Source organism: Ambystoma mexicanum, chromosome 5q (assembly GCF_040938575.1).
Source record: "Ambystoma mexicanum isolate Mex_15411 chromosome 5q, UKY_AmexF1_1, whole genome shotgun sequence".
Classification (NCBI taxonomy): domain Eukaryota; kingdom Metazoa; phylum Chordata; class Amphibia; order Caudata; family Ambystomatidae; genus Ambystoma; species Ambystoma mexicanum.
The window spans coordinates 630577077-630595298 of NC_090933.1; positions in this window are offsets into that span (position 1 = coordinate 630577077).

Consider the following 18222-nt stretch of genomic DNA (forward strand, 5'->3'; position numbering starts at 1 on the left):
CCGCAGTGCAGGGGCACCCTCCACCAGGCCCCCACTCATGTTTCCCACCACCCCCACCCCCCAGCAGTCAGGGGCAGCCTCCACCAGGCCCCCACTCATGTCTCCCACCACCCCCCAGCCACCAGGGGCACCCTCCACCAGGCCCCCCACCCATGTCTCCCACCACCCCCTACCCCCAGCAGTCAGGGGCAGCCTCCACCAGGCCCCCACTCATGTCTCCCACCACCCCCACCCCCTAGCCACCAGGGGCAGCCTCCACCAGGCCCCCACTCATGTCCCCTATTACCCCCACCCCCCGCAGTGCAGGGGCACCATCCACCAGGCCCCCACTCATGTCTCCCACCACCCCCACCCCCCAGCCACCAGGGGCAGCTTCCACCAGGCCCCCACTCATGTCTCCCACAACCCCCCACCCCCCAGCCACCAGGGGAACCCTCCACCAGGCCCCCACCCATGTCTCCCACCACCCCCTACCCCCCAGCAGTCAGGGGCAGCCTCCACCAGGCCCCCACTCATGTCTCCCACCACCCCCCAGCCACCAGGGGCACCCTCCACCAGGCCCCCACTCATGTCTCCCACCACCCCCACCCCCCAGCCACCAGGGGCAGCCTCCACCAGGCCCCCACCCATGTCTCCCACCACCCCCTACCCCCCAGCAGTCAGGGACAGCCTCCACCAGGCCCCCACTCATGTCTCCCACCACCCCACCCCCCAGCCACCAGGGGCAGCCTCCACCAGGCCCCCACTCATGTCTCCCACCACCCCCACCCCCCAGCCACCAGGGGCAGCCTCCACCAGGCCCCCACTCATGTCCCCTATTACCCACACACCCCCGCAGTGCAGGGGCACCCTCCACCAGGCCCCCACTCATGTCTCCCACCACCCCCACCCCCCAGCAGTCAGGGGCAGCCTCCACCAGGCCCCCACTCATGTCTCCCACCACCCCCCACCGCCCAGCCACCAGGGGCAGCCTCCACCAGGCCCCCACTCATGTCCCCTATTACCCCCACCCCCCCCGCAGTGCAGGGGCACCCTCCACCAGGCCCCCACTCATGTCTCCCACCACCCCCACCCCCAGCCACCAGGGGCAGCCTCCACCCGGCCCCCACTCATGTCCCCTATTACCCCCAACCCCCCGCAGTGCAGGGGCAGCCTCCACCAGGCCCCCACTCATGTCTCCCACCACCCCCACCCCCCAGCCACCAGGGGCAGCCTCCACCAGGCCCCCACTCATGTCTCCCACCACCCCCACCCCCCAGCCACCAGGGGCAGCCTCCACCAGGCCCCCACTCATGTCCCCTATTACCCCCACCCCCCGCAGTGCAGGGGCACCCTCCACCAGGCCCCCACTCATGTCTCCCAACACCCCCACCCCCCAGCCACCAGGGGCAGCTTCCACCAGGCACCCACTCATGTCTCCCACCACCCCCCACCCCCAGCCACCAGGGGGACCCTCCACCAGGCCCCCACCCACCCCCTACCCCCCAGCAGTCAAGGGCAGCCTCCACCAGGCCCCCACTCATGTCTCCCACCACCCCCACCCCCCAGCCACCAGGGGCACCCTCCACCAGGCCCTCAAGCATGTCTCCCACCACCCCCACCCCCCAGCCACCAGGGGCAGCCTCCACAAGGCCCCCACTCATGTCCCCTATTACCCCCCCCGCAGTGCAGGGGCAGCCTCCACCAGGCCCCCACCCATGTCTCCCACCACCCCCTACCCCCCAGCAGTCAGGGGCAGCCTCCAGCAGGCCCCCACTCATGTCTCCCACCACCCCCACCTCCCAGCCACCAGGGGCAGCCTCCACCAGGCCCCACTCATGTCTCCCAACACCCCCACCCCACAGCCACCAGGGGCAGCCTCCACCAGGCCCCCACTCATGTCCCCTATTACCCCCACCCCCCCGCAGTGCAGGGGCACCCTCCACCAGGCCCCCACTCATGTCTCCCACCGCCCCCACCCCCCAGCAGTCAGGGGCAGCCTCCACCAGGACCCCACTCATGTCTCCCACCACCCCACACCCCCCAGCCACCAGGGTCAGCCTCCACCAGGCCCCCACTCATGTCCCCTATTACCCCCACCCCCCCCCGCAGTGCAGGGGCACCCTCCACCAGGCTCCCACTCATGTCTCCCACCACCCCCACCCCCCAGCCACCAGGGGCAGCCTCCACCAGGCTCCCACTCATGTCTCCCACCACCCCCACCCCCCAGCCACCAGAGGAAGCCTCCACCAGGCCCCCACTCATGTCCCCTATTACCCCCACCCCCCCGCAGTGCAGGGGCAGCCTCCACCAGGCCCCCACCCATGTTTCCCACCACCCCCTACCCCCCAGCAGTCAGGGGCAGCCTCCACCAGGCCCCCACCCATGTCTCCCACCACCCCCTACCCCCCCAGCAGTCAGGGGCAGCCTCCACCAGGCCCCCACTCATGTCTCCCACCACCCCCACCCCCCAGCCACCAGGGGCAGCCTCCACCAGGCCCCCTCTCATGTCTCCCACCACCCCCTCCGCCCAGCCACCAGGGGCAGCCTCCACCAGGCCCCCACTCATGTCTCCCACCACCCCCACCCCCCAGCAGTCAGGGGCAGCCTCCACCAGGCCCCCACTCATGTCTCCCACCACCCCCACCCCCCAGCCACCAGGGGCAGCCTCCACCAGGCCCCCACTCATGTCCCCTATTACCCCCACCCCCCCGCAGTGCAGGGGCAGCCTCCACCAGGCCCCCACTCATGTCTCCCACCACCCCCACCCCCCAGCCACCAGGGGCAGCCTCCACCAGGCCCCCACTCATGTCTCCCACCACCCCCACCCCCCAGCCACCAGGGGCAGCCTCCACCAGGCCCCCACTCATGTCCCCTATTACCCCCACCCCCCCCGCAGTGCAGGGGCAGCCTCCACCAGGCCCCCACCCATGTCTCCCACCACCCCCTACCCCCCCAGCAGTCAGGGGCAGCCTCCACCAGGCCCCCACCCATGTCTCCTACCACCCCCTACCCCCCAGCAGTCAGGGGCAGCCTCCACCAGGCCCCCACTCATGTCTCCCACCACCCCCATGTCTCCCACCACCCCCTACCCCCCAGGAGTCAGGGGCAGCCTCCACCAGGCCCCCACCCATGTCTCCCACCACCCCCTACCCCCCAGCAGTCAGGGGCAGCCTCCACCAGGCCCCCACTCATGTCTCCCACCACCCCCACCCCCCAGCCACCAGGGGCAGCGTCCACCAGGCCCCCTCTCATGTCTCCCACCACCCCCACCCCCCAGCCACCAGGGGCAGCCTCCACCAGGCCCCCACTCATGTCTCCCACCACCCCCACCCCCCAGCAGTCAGGGGCAGCCTCCACCAGGCCCCCACTCATGTCTCCCACCACCCCCCACCCCCAGCCACCAGGGGCACCCTCCACCAGGCCCCCACCCATGTCTCCCACCGCCCCCTACCCCCCAGCAGTCAGGGGTAGCCTCCACCAGGCCCCCACTCATGTCTCCCACCACCCCCCACCCCGAGCCACCAGGGGCACCCTCCACCAGGCCCCCACCCATGTCTCCCACCACCCCCAGCAGTCAGGGGCAGCCTCCACCAGGCCCCCACTCATGTCTCCCACCACCCCCCACCCCCCAGCCACCAGGGGCAGCCTCCACCAGGCCCCCACTCATGTCCCCTATTACCCCACTCCCCCCCCGCAGTGCAGGGGCAGCCTCCACGAGGCCCCCATCCATGTCTCCCACCACCCCCTACCCCCCAGCAGTCAGGGGCAGCCTCCACCAGGCCCCCACTCATGTCTCCCACCACCCCCACCCCCCAGCCACCAGGGACACCCTCCACCAGGCCCCACCCATGTCTCCCACCACCCCCCCAACCCCCAGCCACCAGGGGCACCCTCCACCAGGCCCCCACCCATGTCTCCCACTACCCCCACCCCCCAGCAGTCAGGGGCAGCCTCCACCAGGCCCCACCCATGTCTCCCACCACCCCCTACCCCCCAGCAGTCAGGGGCAGCCTCCACCAGGCCCCCACCCATGTCTCCCACCACCCCCTACCCCCCAGCAGTCAGGGGCAGCCTCCACCAGGCCCCCACTCATGTCGCCCACCACCCCCCACCCCCCAGCCACCAGGGGCAGCCTCCACCAGGCCCCCACTCATGTCTCCCACCACCCCCACCCCCCAGCCACCAGGGGCAGCCTCCACCAAGCCCCCACTCATGTCTCCCACCACCCCCACCCCCAGCCGTGCAATTTGCCTGGGTACGTGTACTTCGTGGTGCGCGTGAAGTTCCACACGCGATTGTACGTGTACTTCGGGGTGCGCGTGAACTTCCACACGCGATTTGCCTGGGTACGTGTATTACCGGGGGTGCGCGTGAACTTCCACACGCGATTTGCCTGGGTACGTGTATTACCGGGGGTGCGCGTGAACTTCCACACGCGATTGGGCCTGTGAGAGTGGGTCACATGTATTCCAGGGGTGGGCGGGAATATTTACCCGCGACTGTGCCTGTGAGAGCGTGCTACGTGTATTCCTGGTGTGGGCGGGAAGATTCACACGTTCGCCTACGACGTGCCGAAAAAGGGTCCAATCCTGACACACATACGCCAGCATGAAGCAGGCGTACGTCGACCCGCGCAGCATAAAAGTGCGCGAAAACCACAAACAAGCTCATACGCCAGGATGAATATACCACTCCTAGCAGCAGTGGCCGTGGGTTACCAAAGGAGGAGGAGAAGGATAGTGAGGGCAAGAATTTTCACTCCCAGAACAAGCCTTTTTGGGATGCCTGATGACCAGGTGTATGGGAGGTACAGGTTTCCCCCACACATAATACTGGACCTGGTCAGTGAGTGGGAGGATGACCTCACATCACCCACCCTGTGCTCCCAAGCACTCAGCCCCCTGGAGAAGGTCCTCAATGTACGGCACTTCTTGGCCACAGGATCATTGCAGCGGACAAGTGCCATAGTGGGTGGGGTGTCAAAGGCCACGCAGTCACGCTGCCTACACCAGGTCTTGAACATCATCACTGCACGCCCATCAGTCTGTAGGCACATATACCTGCCCAGGACACCTGCAGAAAGGCAGGCTGCCACCCTCGATTTCTACGGTGTGGCACAATTTCCAAAAGTGCTAGGTGCCATTGACTGCACCCATGTGGCACTACGTCCCCCAGGGCATCTGAGCACATCTATAGAAACCGAAAGCACTGGCATTCCATCAACGTGCAGGTAGTATGTAATGCTAAGGGAATCATCACCTCAGTATATGCCAACTATCCAGGGTCCACCCACGATAGCTTCATTTACCGAATGTCTACCCTAAGCCGGGACCTCGAAGCTGGGCGGCATGGTGATACATGGCTGCTTGGTGAGTATGAATGCCACTGCACATGCATGCATGTCAGATGCAGAGCTATGTCACTACCCCACTAATGATACCCATCACCTCCTCACCAGAGGACAGTGCCTACCCTCTGAGCACCCACATGATGACGCCAATTCGGAACCCCATCACGCCTCCAGAGGTAAGATACAACACAGCCCATATTGCAACCCGGGGCATAGTGGAGCGCACATTCGGAGTGCTCAAGTCACGCTTTTGCTCCCTTGACCGGTCTGGCGGGCAGCTGTTATATGCGCCCCCAGTAGTGTGCAGGTTCATAGTGGCAGCATGTGTCCTGCACAATGTTGCAACACGCCGGGGCCTGGCCGTGGACATGGTGGTGCCCCCACATCCCGAACCACATGCACGCCCGCTGCGCATGGGAAGGGAGAGGGCACGGGGTGAGGCAGCCCGTACGCAGCTGGTGGCTAATTACTTCACATAGAAATCACACCCCAGTGGAGTGCACACAGGCCTGGCACATACCATCTGATAAGCAATGATGACTCGACCTGACAATTAAGACGAACAAAGGGACTGTCAACTGTCAGAACCATAGCAGCCTGAGATTGTTCATGTGGAAGTGTCACAATGTGTGCATCCCTACCTACACAAACACCACCAATGCAGTGTCATGAAAAGACACTTCCATGCTGCAGAAATGAATACCCACTTGCAAAATACTACATTAAAACAGTGCCATGTCACCCACCCCCTCCACCGCACGGCCACACAACACACCATGGCATGTCATGCAATGTGAGAGGAAAGAAATGAATCCCCACAACATGCGCCAAGTGTCAGCAGCTACAGTGTCCCTACTGGAAACCTGTCCACACATGAAATGCTCACAGTAATGCAGGATCTACAGCCCACATTACCAAATACTTACCAATAATACCAATCACCTACACAACCTCCAACCCACCTTAAACATGACATTACAGACTTAAAAATTAGCTAGCCTCACCACCTGATGATGACAGCCCTCCGAACACTTGCAAGTATACAGTGTTAGCGCCACGCAAGAGTGTAGGTGCACTGCTTACAACATGGACTCCAGTTCCAAGGTGGACCGCATTGTGAAGACATGAGGAATGGACCTGCAAATATGGAGGATTAGATGGATGCAGAGGCACATATAAATACACCACGCAGTGTACAATACAACAACAATATGCACTATGAATGTATACACAGTATTGACTACAGACTGCCCACACAGCTCATGGGAGTCCAATGTCACCATGTACGTCAATGTCACTTGGGCACACCCTTTGCAAGCCCATGGAAACGGGAAGCAGGAGGGGTGTGTGTGACAAAAACCCAAGCATCTGAACCAAATCCATGACAAGCCTGCATGTGCCCAGCCACAATGCAGCGTATGCCCACAGGAGCCACACAAAAAAAATAAAAAAATAAAAATAAAAAAAATAAAAAATAAATAAAAAATGGCCATTAATGGGCCTGGGGGGGTTGGGGAGGCCACCCAGGAGCTCCGAGGACAGGGTGCACACCAAAACCCACCTGTGAGGATCTTGCGACAAAAAAAACACCTCCATGGGCTCATGGCCCACACGGCTACCCTATTGTGGGAGTATCACTGCTGTCGCTATTCTCACCCTGTGCAGCTGCATCCGGAGGTGGTGGCACTATGGGAGGCAGCCCACGCAAGGCCCTAGTCTGTTCCTCCATGGCTGCAAGCATGCCAGTGTGGTAGGTCTCGTTCTGGAGGATGAGTGTGCGGAGGTCCCCATGCAACAACTCACGGGATGCCCGGACCTCCGCCCTAGTTGCCTGCATCTCAGCTGAGAGCGTACGGGTGAGACGCTCCAGCTGCTGTTCTGTCCTTCGGTCTGTTGAAGCCTTAAGCTCAACAAGAGTCGTCCTGAGGTGAAGGAGTTCCAGCCTCAGGGCTTCCCTGTGGCCCTGGGACTCTATGGAATTGGCTTCCTGCAGAGTCGCCAGTGCCGCCCGCCAGTCCCTGTTGGACGCCAACATGTCCTCCCTGTATGACTGGCAGATGGAGTCGGTTGCCTGCTGTAGTCGCTCCATCAGCCTTTCGGGGGGGACAATGGAAGTGGCCACCCTATCCATGGCCTGAGCCATCATCTCTGATGATGCTGCCTGTTGGGTTGCCATACCGTAAATGGATTTCTCCCATGCGGTATTGCCAGGTGGCGTACGGCCACCACATCGGCGGGCACCACACCTGTCTGGGGCAAGGCGAACTGCGCCTTGCTGTGCCGGCACTGCCTGAGGCTGCAGGACTGCATTCCCCCTCTGATCTGCTGGCCCAGGAACAGGATCAGATGTCGTGGAGTGTGACCCTGCATCCGTAACCACCAAAGGCGTACCTGCCAACACTGCCATCCCCATTGAGGGTTCTAACCCTGGTGCAGGTGGGTCGGACAGAACAGAATCCCTCCCAGGAACACTCACCTGCGACGGCACGTAGGTCTCATCATCCGAATCAACACCTGAGTACAGCTCGGGGGAGGTGCAGCCAGAGACACCCCTTGAGAGCACGACCTGCAGCAGTTGTGGGTTCTCACCCACCACCACACCACGTCCCTCAGTGGCAGTTGGTCGGCCCTCAGACCCCTCCTGGGTCTGCACCATCTCCACAACCCCAGCAGTATCAGGTGCGTCTTCCCCTGCAAAGACATAAAAGAAAACAAATGGAAACAGGCATTAGCACCATGGCACACAATGAGGGCTGAGAGGCTACAGAAACAGTACTTGATTGACACATGTCCCACATGACTAAAACACTCCCATGCATGCACCGTCACTGCGTGTGATGGGGAGGCAGATGCCACACATTGATGACACCAAGATGGAAGATGAACACATTTGCTGCATGCTGCCTAGCAGTGCCATCACACATTGGCCAGTGATTGGCAGGTCAAATACACATGCCATCACACAGATGGCATGTACCCTAGGCATGAAGTGAAGAGGGAGAGGAGGTCACCAATTGTTCATTCAGTCCAGTTTGTTCATATGATTGATTATTTTCATTGTAATGGTTCTAATGTTTAACATGCAGCTGCCAGTCAAAAATGGTCCTATAGCACAGGGACATGTCCAAACTAATCATGTCCACGAAACTGAGCCAGTCCACTGTACCATAGCCATGTCAGACATGTGACAATAGGACTGAGAAATCCAGAGTAAAAGTGGTGGTATGCAAACAATCTGCCTGAATAAGCAGAGGTAAATAAGCAACAGTGTAGTGGCAAGATGACACTCCAAGGGCAACTGGCGTGGTGTTGGGCTGGATGTCTAATGTTGGCCGAAGGGATGCTGCTATACCCAAATGCTGGTGCCAAGAATGTTTAGGAAGAGGCACATGGGTGAGCCGAACCACTCAGGTGCACACACCCTCCCCTGGCACACAAACAGAAGCCCTCCCACACACAACATGCACATGGATGACACACAAATGCATGTGCACTCACCGGACAATGCCTCGTAATCTGCCACTACTCCCACGCCTTGGATCTGTTCCTCGTGACGTAGGTCCCAGCAACCTGCTCATGTGGAGTGAGTTCTATGTCGTCTGCTGGAGACCCACCTCCAGTCACTAGAGTTGCGGCATTACTTGAGGCCAGCTTATTCTTTGCCCTGCGCTTCAGGTCATTCCAGAGCTTGTAGCAATCATTAGCTGTGCGCCTCACGATTCCAAGGGCACTTATGATGTCCGCAATGGTCTGCCAGTGTGCCTGACGTTGTGCAGGTGTGGTCTTGGATCCTGCAACAATCACCATTTCGCGGTCATGTGCGGACACATACTCTACAAGTGCATTCAGTTCGGCCTCATTGAAGCTGGGCTTCCTTGACGGGCCGGACTGTGTAGCCGTGTCTGGGGCATCAGCCTCTACTGGACGAGCACTCTTCCTCTTCCGCTTGGAAGGTGGTGGGGATCCGGAGTGTCCTGCGCCGCTCTGGACACTAGGGGCAGGAGCGTGGGATTGCACACTCAGCATGGGAGTTGGTGCAGGCATTATCTCAAGTGTGATGGTGTCAGGGGGAATGTCAGCATGATGGACTTGGACCAACAATGTCCTGGCTGGGTGTGTGAGAGGTGGGGTGGATGGAGCCGCAGCTGCCCCTGCAGCCTCCCCAGCCTGCCTACGCGGGGCAGCAGATGACCTAGCTGCCCCTGATCCACGTGGCCTGATGACACCAACGTTCACCGGCGCACGTGGCCTAGACCCGCTGACCTGGAAGTCAGCCATGGAGTCACCCTGTGCCAGGTCTGGTTCCACAGTGGGCTGGTCCAACAAGGGCTGAGCATGGATGGTGTCAGCCACGGTAACCTCAACCAGGGTGGGGGGGCATGGGTGTCCCTGACTGCTCCTCCACACATGGGGGGCTATGGGCACCCTGCAAGTCACGGCCACGTCCCCTACCAGATCCACCACGGCCACCACTTGGTGCTCGGCCACCTTTGCCATCCTTACGGCTTGTTCGCCTCCCAGCCATGGCACTGATGTTATTGTGCGTAAGGGAGTTGATGTGAACTATTGTCCTGGGCAATTGGGGGTCAAAGGGCTTGGGTAGCAGATGGTAATCGTACCCTAGTGCTCTAGCAAGGCTGTATGTCACCCCTGGGGAAAGATGACGGGTCACGCAACGCACAGGCAGCCCAAAAAAGGGAAGTAAGGTGCACGCAACCCCTCCTAGACCACGTGCGTGGAAAAAAAAACCTGCACTACGATGTGGCACCCAGGAACACAAGAATGAACGTATGCGTGTCACACGCAGCCTAGAATGACCTCTGAAGGGGTACGCGACACACGGGGCAAGCACAGATGTTAGATACGTGCGCGACTCACCATCTGCCAGGAACAAAAGCGTGAAAAATATGCGCGTGTGCGCGTTGGCGAAACCCCCGCTAAAAGAAGAATTGTACGCTGTCTGAGGAGACAGGACAACAGTAGTAGGGAAGCTGTTTGAGGAAACGGGCCCAGGAAAAAGAGGAAAAGAGAAAAAACTGTCAGAGGTAACAGGGAGACGAACTGGAAACGCTGTGAAGTAAATCGCGCGTGAACCGACAAGAAGTACATATTTCACCCACTCGCTCTCCACAAAAAGCACGTACAAGGAAATGGCGTCCTACACGTACCTTTTATACACACGTCACAGACGCACATACGCAATGAGGCCATTTCCACCAATTACGCGCTTTGACACTCGGACGTGTATCTCTTCATTTGAACACGCGCCATTCTCTACGGCCATGCGCGTGACGTCACAGCTGTGCATGGTGGCCTTTGGGCCAATCAAATGAAACTGCAGGTCCGAGTGTCATCGCGTGTAATCGGAGGGAAGTGAGCGTACACGCGATTGGCCTGGGTACGTGTATTTCTGGGGTGCGCAGGAAGTTCCACACGCAATTGGTGGAAATCCACGTGTGCTCTGTCATCACGTGTAATGAGGGAAACACCCACGCGCCTCACGTCACAGACGCGCTCACGCGCTAAGGGCCTTTGGTCCAATGAAATCGCATATGCGTGCTGACGTGCATACGCGCTAAGGGCCTTTCCTCGATTTACACGCAGACGTGCAGGATTTTCACGTGCCAAATCACTCCGTATCAAGCTGGCCACGCGTAAGCACACGGTAGACCACGCTCCTGCCCAAAAGGCCGAATTACTGCCCCCCAGAGCCCCGAGCAGCCTCCCACGAGCCATCTGCTGCTGCCTGCCTGCCTGCTTGCTGCCACCGTGTCCTGCCATTTTGTGCCTGCACATCAGCCATCTGCAGGGGTCCATTTGCTGTGTCCACCCCTGCTGGAACAGAAGACTCCCGACTGGGATACCATCGCTCCACAGCCCAGCCCCAGGACCCAGTTGCCCACCCACTCCTGCCTCTGGGGTTGCCATGTCGGGCACTGCTACATCTGGCACCACTGGCAACCCCCGGCCATAGAGGCAGAGGGGCACCAGCTTCAGTGCCACCGAAGTTGGTGTCCTGGTGGAGCAAGTCCTGGGGCAGTATGATGCCCTCTTCGGAAGTAAGCGCGCCAACAAGGAAGGACGGACTCGGATCTGGACGGACATCATGACTGCCATCAACGCGGAGGGGGTGGCAGTCCGCGACTACCAACATGTCAAGAAGCGCTGGGATGACTGCAGGTCCAGGACCCTCTTGAAGGCCCGGCGCCTCGTGGAGGGGGGCCGGGGCCGCATGAGTACCATCTAGATGAGGGTCCTGGAACGCGTAGGCCCAGCGCTCCACGGCCAGATCCTTGAGAGGCAGACCCGTCTGGAGTTGAGCGGTAAGTGGCCAAGCATTGCTGTGTGAGACAGGGCATGTCGCAGTGTGCTGGTTGTCTGATACTTGCCTGTATTTGTGACATAGCCCATGTATGCATGTGTGTGTGCAGGGACGTCATGCATGTGAGACCAGTAATGTGTTAACCACACGGTTGGTGCATGTGTTCAAATGCAACATGGGTTGCCCTATGCGGAATGGCCACATGAAAGCATGCCAGTCTCTGTTCCTGGACATGGGTGAGGGATGGGTGCTGATGCCATGTACATATATGCTGTCCATGTCTGTGTGTATGACCAGCGTGTCTGTGACTTGTGAATGCCAGGGATGCATGACACATGTCTGTGGCAATGTTCCGGTTCACTGATGCAGCCTAGTCATCCTTGTATCCACTGTGTCTGTGGTGTACGAGGCCAGATGGATGAAACTAGGGTGAAGTCTGTGCATGTGATAGGCATGGCACATGATGCATGTGAGTTCCAAAAGCAACAGTGTATGTTTAAAGAATAACTTGGACATGTATGCTAATGTCCATAGCATGCGCCATGCCTGTTACCGCATGTGTTTTACCTGCATTGAGCCATGTGTTGTGGAGGGACATGATGGAAGTGATCTTTGACAGTGCCACTCATCTGCTATTGCTTCCTGTCTAGGGGACCATTGTACAGTACCCTGATGCTTGTGTTCCATGTCTCCCTCTACACAGCGCCACGTGAAGAAGAGGGCGGAGACAGCTCTGTGGAGCAAAGCGGCAGGGATGCCCCCACGGCTGCAGCGGAAGGGGTGGGTGAGCCCCCACAGGGGCTTGCAACGGCGGAAGACGGGGTGGAGCCATCCAGGTTGGTAGTTTCCACAGAGGAGGAGGAGGCCGCTACTGAGGCGCACATGGGGCCTGGTGGGGGCATCCCTGCTGGTGCAAGTGTTGCAGTCCAGGGGCAGGGGCAGGAGGCAGCACAGGTCGCTGTGGAGGGGCCTGTGCATGTCACTGTCCCTGACACTGTGACTGCACCACCATGCACCAGCAGGGATGCCCCATCCCAGGCCCGACCGCAGGTAGGGGGGATGTCCATGTCATCTGACTCCCCTCCACCTGCGTACGACGGGACCCCTAGCCGTATGGAGAAGGTCCTGATTGGTGCCGCATTGCGCAAAGGTGCAATTCGTGATGAGGTGCGTGCTTCCCGGGAGGAGCATGCACGTCATCACGGAGAGCATCGTGCCGACGTGGCCCAGTTGGGAACGGCCATGGTCGGGGGTTTCCTACATGTGTCGGCCAATCTGGCGACCCTCTCCTCCTCTGTGGAGACTATGCACCAGTCGTTCTCCATGCCGTCTTCCGGCCCAGATGCCACCAGGGCCCCCTGTGGACCTGCCCCGACCAATGCAGCCGGCTCGGTGGGGATCCCATCCCTGCCACAGTCGGGAGTCGGAGGTCCAGCAGGGGTGGACACACCAGCAACTGGACCCCAGCAGATGGAGGATGTGACGGCATCATCGGGCAGGGCACGTGCACAACGGCGTCGGTGGATACCATCAGCCTGGATGCCGTCGTGCTGGCACAGGCAGTTTCGTCGGAGCCAGCGGCAGGCTCGATGTGGGAGGCATCATGGCTCGGGGCCATCAACATCAGGGGTGCAGGCATCGGCCGGAGGGCAGGAGAACCCTGGAATGGGAGTGGCTTCCGTGTGGGAGCGGTTGGGCCAGCGGATAGGTGCGGAGTGGCAGCGGGCAGAGGAGGAACGGCTCACAATGGTCAGAGCGGAGAACTCCATGCGGAGGGCGCTGAGGCGGGCTGAGTGCCTCGAGGGTCTTCGCAGGGAGTTGGAGCTGGACACTGCTTTATCCCTGCGAGACCTCGGGGCCAGGGAACATGCCCGCCTCCAAGCCATTGAACAGGAGTTCGATGATGCCCTGGCCCATGACAACATCCAGTGAGCCGTTGGACTAGCCCGCTGCCCATGTAAATAGTTATGTAGGTTTCCTTTGTTTTTTCTTTTTCTTTGGACCTTTTGGACAATGGGCCACATTTTTGTATGTAGTTATTTTTTATTAGGTAGTGTTGTTAGATAGGTTTCATTTCTTTTGTTGGGATCATGGACCCTGGCTTGTTCACCTGTACATAGTTCACCGTTGGATTTTTGTTTCTTTTTACCATTTACCCATGGAGCAATGGCTTTCTATTATAATTTCACATTGGATTTTCTTTTCTGGACTGTGACTTTGGACACCGTTCCTTTGGATTCTGATTTTTGGTTTTGCATTTTTTCATGGACATGCTTCTTTTTACTTTTTTTACATTCCCATTTCTGTTAGTTTATTTTTGATTCAATTCTTGTTTTCTTTAATACATATTTTTAGATCAAACTTCAATGTGTAGTATCATCTCATTGGTTTCATGCATATCATGATACGGGTTTGTAGATTCACTGACACCATGGGTGTATGTGAGGGACATGTGTTTGTTTTGAAACTTGCAATTGCAGTTCTATCATGTTATTTCCATTTCTAAGTGGGTGGATGCAATACTCGGGTGGGTGTTTTGCATTTGGAGGCTGACCATGGGGACCAGGGATCTAGATTGTGATGACATGTTGGCTGGGGAACATGAGTTGGACATGAGTGGGGGCCTGCTGGTAGGTGCCCCACGGTGCTGGGGGGTGGGGGTGCAGGGGAACATGAGTTGGACATGAGTGGGGGCCTGCTGGCAGGTGCCCCACAGTGCTGGAGGGGGGTGCAGGGGAACATGAGTTGGACATGAGTGGGGGCCTGCTGGCAGGTGCCCCACGGTGCTGGGGGGTGGGGGTGCAGGGGAACTTGAGTTGGACATGAGTGGGGGCCTGCTGGCAGGTGCCCCACGGTGCTGGGAGGTGGGGGTGCAGGGGAACATGAGTTGGACATGAGTGGGGGCCTGCTGGCAGGTGCCCCACAGTGCTGGGGGGTGGGGGTGCAGGGGACATGAGTTGGACATGAGTGGGGGCCTGCTGGCAGGTGCCCCACGGTGCTGGGGGGTGGGGGTGCAGGGGAACATGAGTTGGACATGAGTGGGGGCCTGCTGGCAGGTGCCCCACAGTGCTGGGGGGTGGGGGTGCAGGGGAACATGAGTTGGACATGAGTGGGGGCCTGGTGGAGGCTGCCCCTGACTGCCGGGGGTTAGGGGGTGGTGGGAGACATGGGTGGGGGCCTGGTGGAGGCTGCCCCTGGTGGCTGGGGGGTGGGGGTGGTGGTAGACATGGGTGGGGGCCTGGTGGTATCTGCCCCTGGTGGCTGGGGGGTGGGGGTGGTGGGAGACATGAGTGGGGGCCTGGTGGAGGTTGCCCCTGCACTGCTGGGGGGTGGGGTTGCAGGGGGACATGAGTGGGGGCCTGGTGGAATTTGCCCCTGGTGGCTGGGGGGTGGGGGTGGTGGTAGACATGAGTGGGGGCCTGGTGGAATCTGCCCCTGGTGGCTGGGGGTGGGGGTGGTGGTAGACATGGGTGGGGGCCTGGTGGAAGCTGCCCCTGCACTGCTGGGGGGTGGGGGTGGTGGGAGACATGAGTGGGGGCCTGGTGGAGGCTGCCCCTGCACTGCTGGGGGGTGGGGGTGGTGGGAGACATGAGTGGGGGCCTGGTGGAAGCTGCCCCTGGTGGCTGGGGGGTGGGGGTGGTAGTAGACATGGGTGGGGGCCTGGTGGAGGCTGCCCCTGCACTGCTGGGGGTGGGGGTGGTGGGAGACATGAGTGGGGGCCTGGTGGAGGCTGCCCCTGGTGGCTGGGGGGTAGGGTTGGTGGGAGACATGAGTGGGGGCCTGGTGGAATCTGCCCCTGGTGGCTGGGGGTGGGGGTGGTGGTAGACATGAGTGGGGGCCTGGTGGAATCTGCCCCTGGTGGCTGGGGGGTGGGGGTGGTGGTAGACATGGGTGGGGGCCTGGTGGAGGCTGCCCCTGGTGGCTGGGGGGTGGGGGTGGTGGTGGACATGGGTGGGGGCCTGATGGTGGCTGCCCCTGCACTGCTGGGGGGTGGGGGTGGTGGGAGACATGAGCGGGGGCCTGGTGGAGGCTGCCCCTGCACTGCTGGGGGGTGGGGGTGGTGGGAGACATGAGTGGGGGCCTGGTGGAGGCTGCCCCTGGTGGCTGGAGGGTGGGGGTGGTGGTAGACATGGGTGGGGGCATGGTGGAGGCTGCCCATGCACTGCTGGGGGATGGGGGGGGTGGGAGACATGGGTGGGGGCCTGGTGGTATCTGCCCCTGGTGGCTGGGGGTTGGGGGTGGTGGGAGACATGAGTGGGGGCCTGGTGGAGGCTGCCCCAGGTGGCTGGGGGGTGGGGGTGGTGGGAGACATGAGTGGGGGCCTGGTGGAGGCTGCCCCTGACTGCTGGGGGGTAGGGGGTGGTGGGAGACATGGGTGGGGGCCTGGTGGAGGCTGCCCCTGGTGGCTGGGGGGTGGGGATGGTGGTAGACATGGGTGGGGGCCTGGTGGAGGCTGCCCCTGCACTGCTGGGGGGTGGGGGTGGTGGGAGACATGAGTGGGGGCCTGGTGGAGGCTGCCCCTGGTGGCTGGGGGGTGGGGGTGGTGGTAGACATGAGTGGGGGCCTGGTGGAATCTGCCCCTGGTGGCTGGGGGGTGGGGGGGATGGTAGACATGGGTGGGGGCCTGGTGGTATCTGCCCCTGGTGGCTGGGGGGTGGGGGTGGTGGGAGACATGAGTGGGGGCCTGGTGGAGGCTGCCCCTGCACTGCTGGGGGGTGGGGGTGGTGGGAGACATGAGGTGGGGCCTGGTGGAGGCTGCCCCTGGTGGCTGGGGGGTGGGGGTGGTGGGAGACATGAGTGGGGGCCTGGTGGAATCTGCCCCTGGTGGCTGGGGGGTGGGGGTGGTGGTAGACATGGGTGGGGCCTGGTGGTACCTGCCCCTGGTGGCTGGGGGGTGGGGGTGGTGGGAGACATGAGTGGGGGCCTGGTGGAGGCTGCCCCTGCACTGCTGGGGGGTGAGGTTGCAGGGGGACATGAGTGGGGGCCTGGTGGAATCTGCCCCTGGTGGCTGGGGGGTGGGGGTGGTGGTAGACATGGGTGGGGGCCTGGTGGTATCTGCCCATGGTGGCTGGGGCGTGGGGGTGGTGGGAGACATGAGTGGGGGCCTGGTGGAGGCTGCCCCTGCACTGCTGGGGGGTGGGGTTGCAGGGGGACATGAGTGGGGGCCTGGTGGAATCTGCCCCTGGTGGCTGTGGGGTGGGGGTGGTGGTAGACATGAGTGGGGGCCTGGTGGAATCTGCCCCTGGTGGCTGGGGGGTGGGGGTGGTGGTAGACATGGGTGGGGGCCTGGTGGAGGCTGCCCCTGGTGGCTGGGGGGTGGGGGTGGTGGTGTACATGGGTGGGGGCCTGGTGGTGGCTGCCCCTGCACTGCTGGGGGGTGGGGGTGGTGGGAGACATGAGTGGGGGTCTGGTGGAGACTGTCCCTGCACTGGTGGGGGTTGGGGGTGGTGGGAGACATGAGTGGGGGGCTGGTGGAGGCTGCCCCTGGTGGCTGGCTGGTGGGGGTGGTGGTAGACATGGGTGGGGGCCTGGTGGAGGCTGCCCCTGCACTGCTGGGGGTGGGGGTGGTGGGAGACATGGGTGGGGGCCTGGTGGTATCTGCCCCTGGTGGCTGGAGGGTCGGGGTGGTGGGAGACATGAGTGGGGGCCTGGTGGAGGCTGCCCCTGCACTGCTGGGGGTGGGGGTGGTGGGAGACATGCATTGGTGATCAGTAGTGCAAGGTGACATGTGGGTTGGCTTGGGGGCATGGCCATGGTGGATGGGCTGCATGCAGGACATGAGCAGGGGCGCAGGGTAGTCCCCCGTGGTGTGGGCTGCCTGCAGGGGCCGTGGAGGTTGTAGAGCGAACACCTGGGAGAACCCACACGGCCAATTCACGTGTAGTACTCCCCAGAACTCCTGAAATACACGTACCCTGCTGAAATTGCATGTGGAACTTCCCGCGCACCCCTGAAATACACGTACCCTGCTCGCACGGGGCCAATCGCGTGTGGAACTTCCCGCGCACCCCTGAAATACACGTACCCTACTCGCACGGGGCCAATCGCGTGTGGAACTTCCCTCGCACCCCTGAAATACACATACCCTGCTGAAATCGCATGTGGAACTTCCAGCGCACCCCTGGAATACACGTACCCTGCTCGCACGGGGCCAATCGTGTGTGGAACTTCCCTCGCACCCCTGAAATACACGTACCCTGCTGAAATCACGTGTGGAACTTCCCGCGCACCCCTGGAATACACGTACCCTGCTCGCATGGGGCCAATCGCGTGTGGAACTTCCCGCGCACCCCTGAAATACACATACCCTGCTGAAATTGCATGTGGAACTTCCCGCGCACCCCTGAAATACACGTACCCTGCTGGAATCGCGTGTGATACTTCCCACGAACCCCTGTAATACACGTTCCCCGCTTGGCGTTTGCCAGCCCTGTGAACTGGTCCAGGGTTAGTGCAGCCCTTTGCGATTATTTGGGGATTTTGAAGGCTTTTCCTTGCGCGAGGGCGTTCTTGGGGGCGTAACTGGCGCTGCTGCAGGGTCGCTGCGCCACGCTGCGCCACGGCTGGT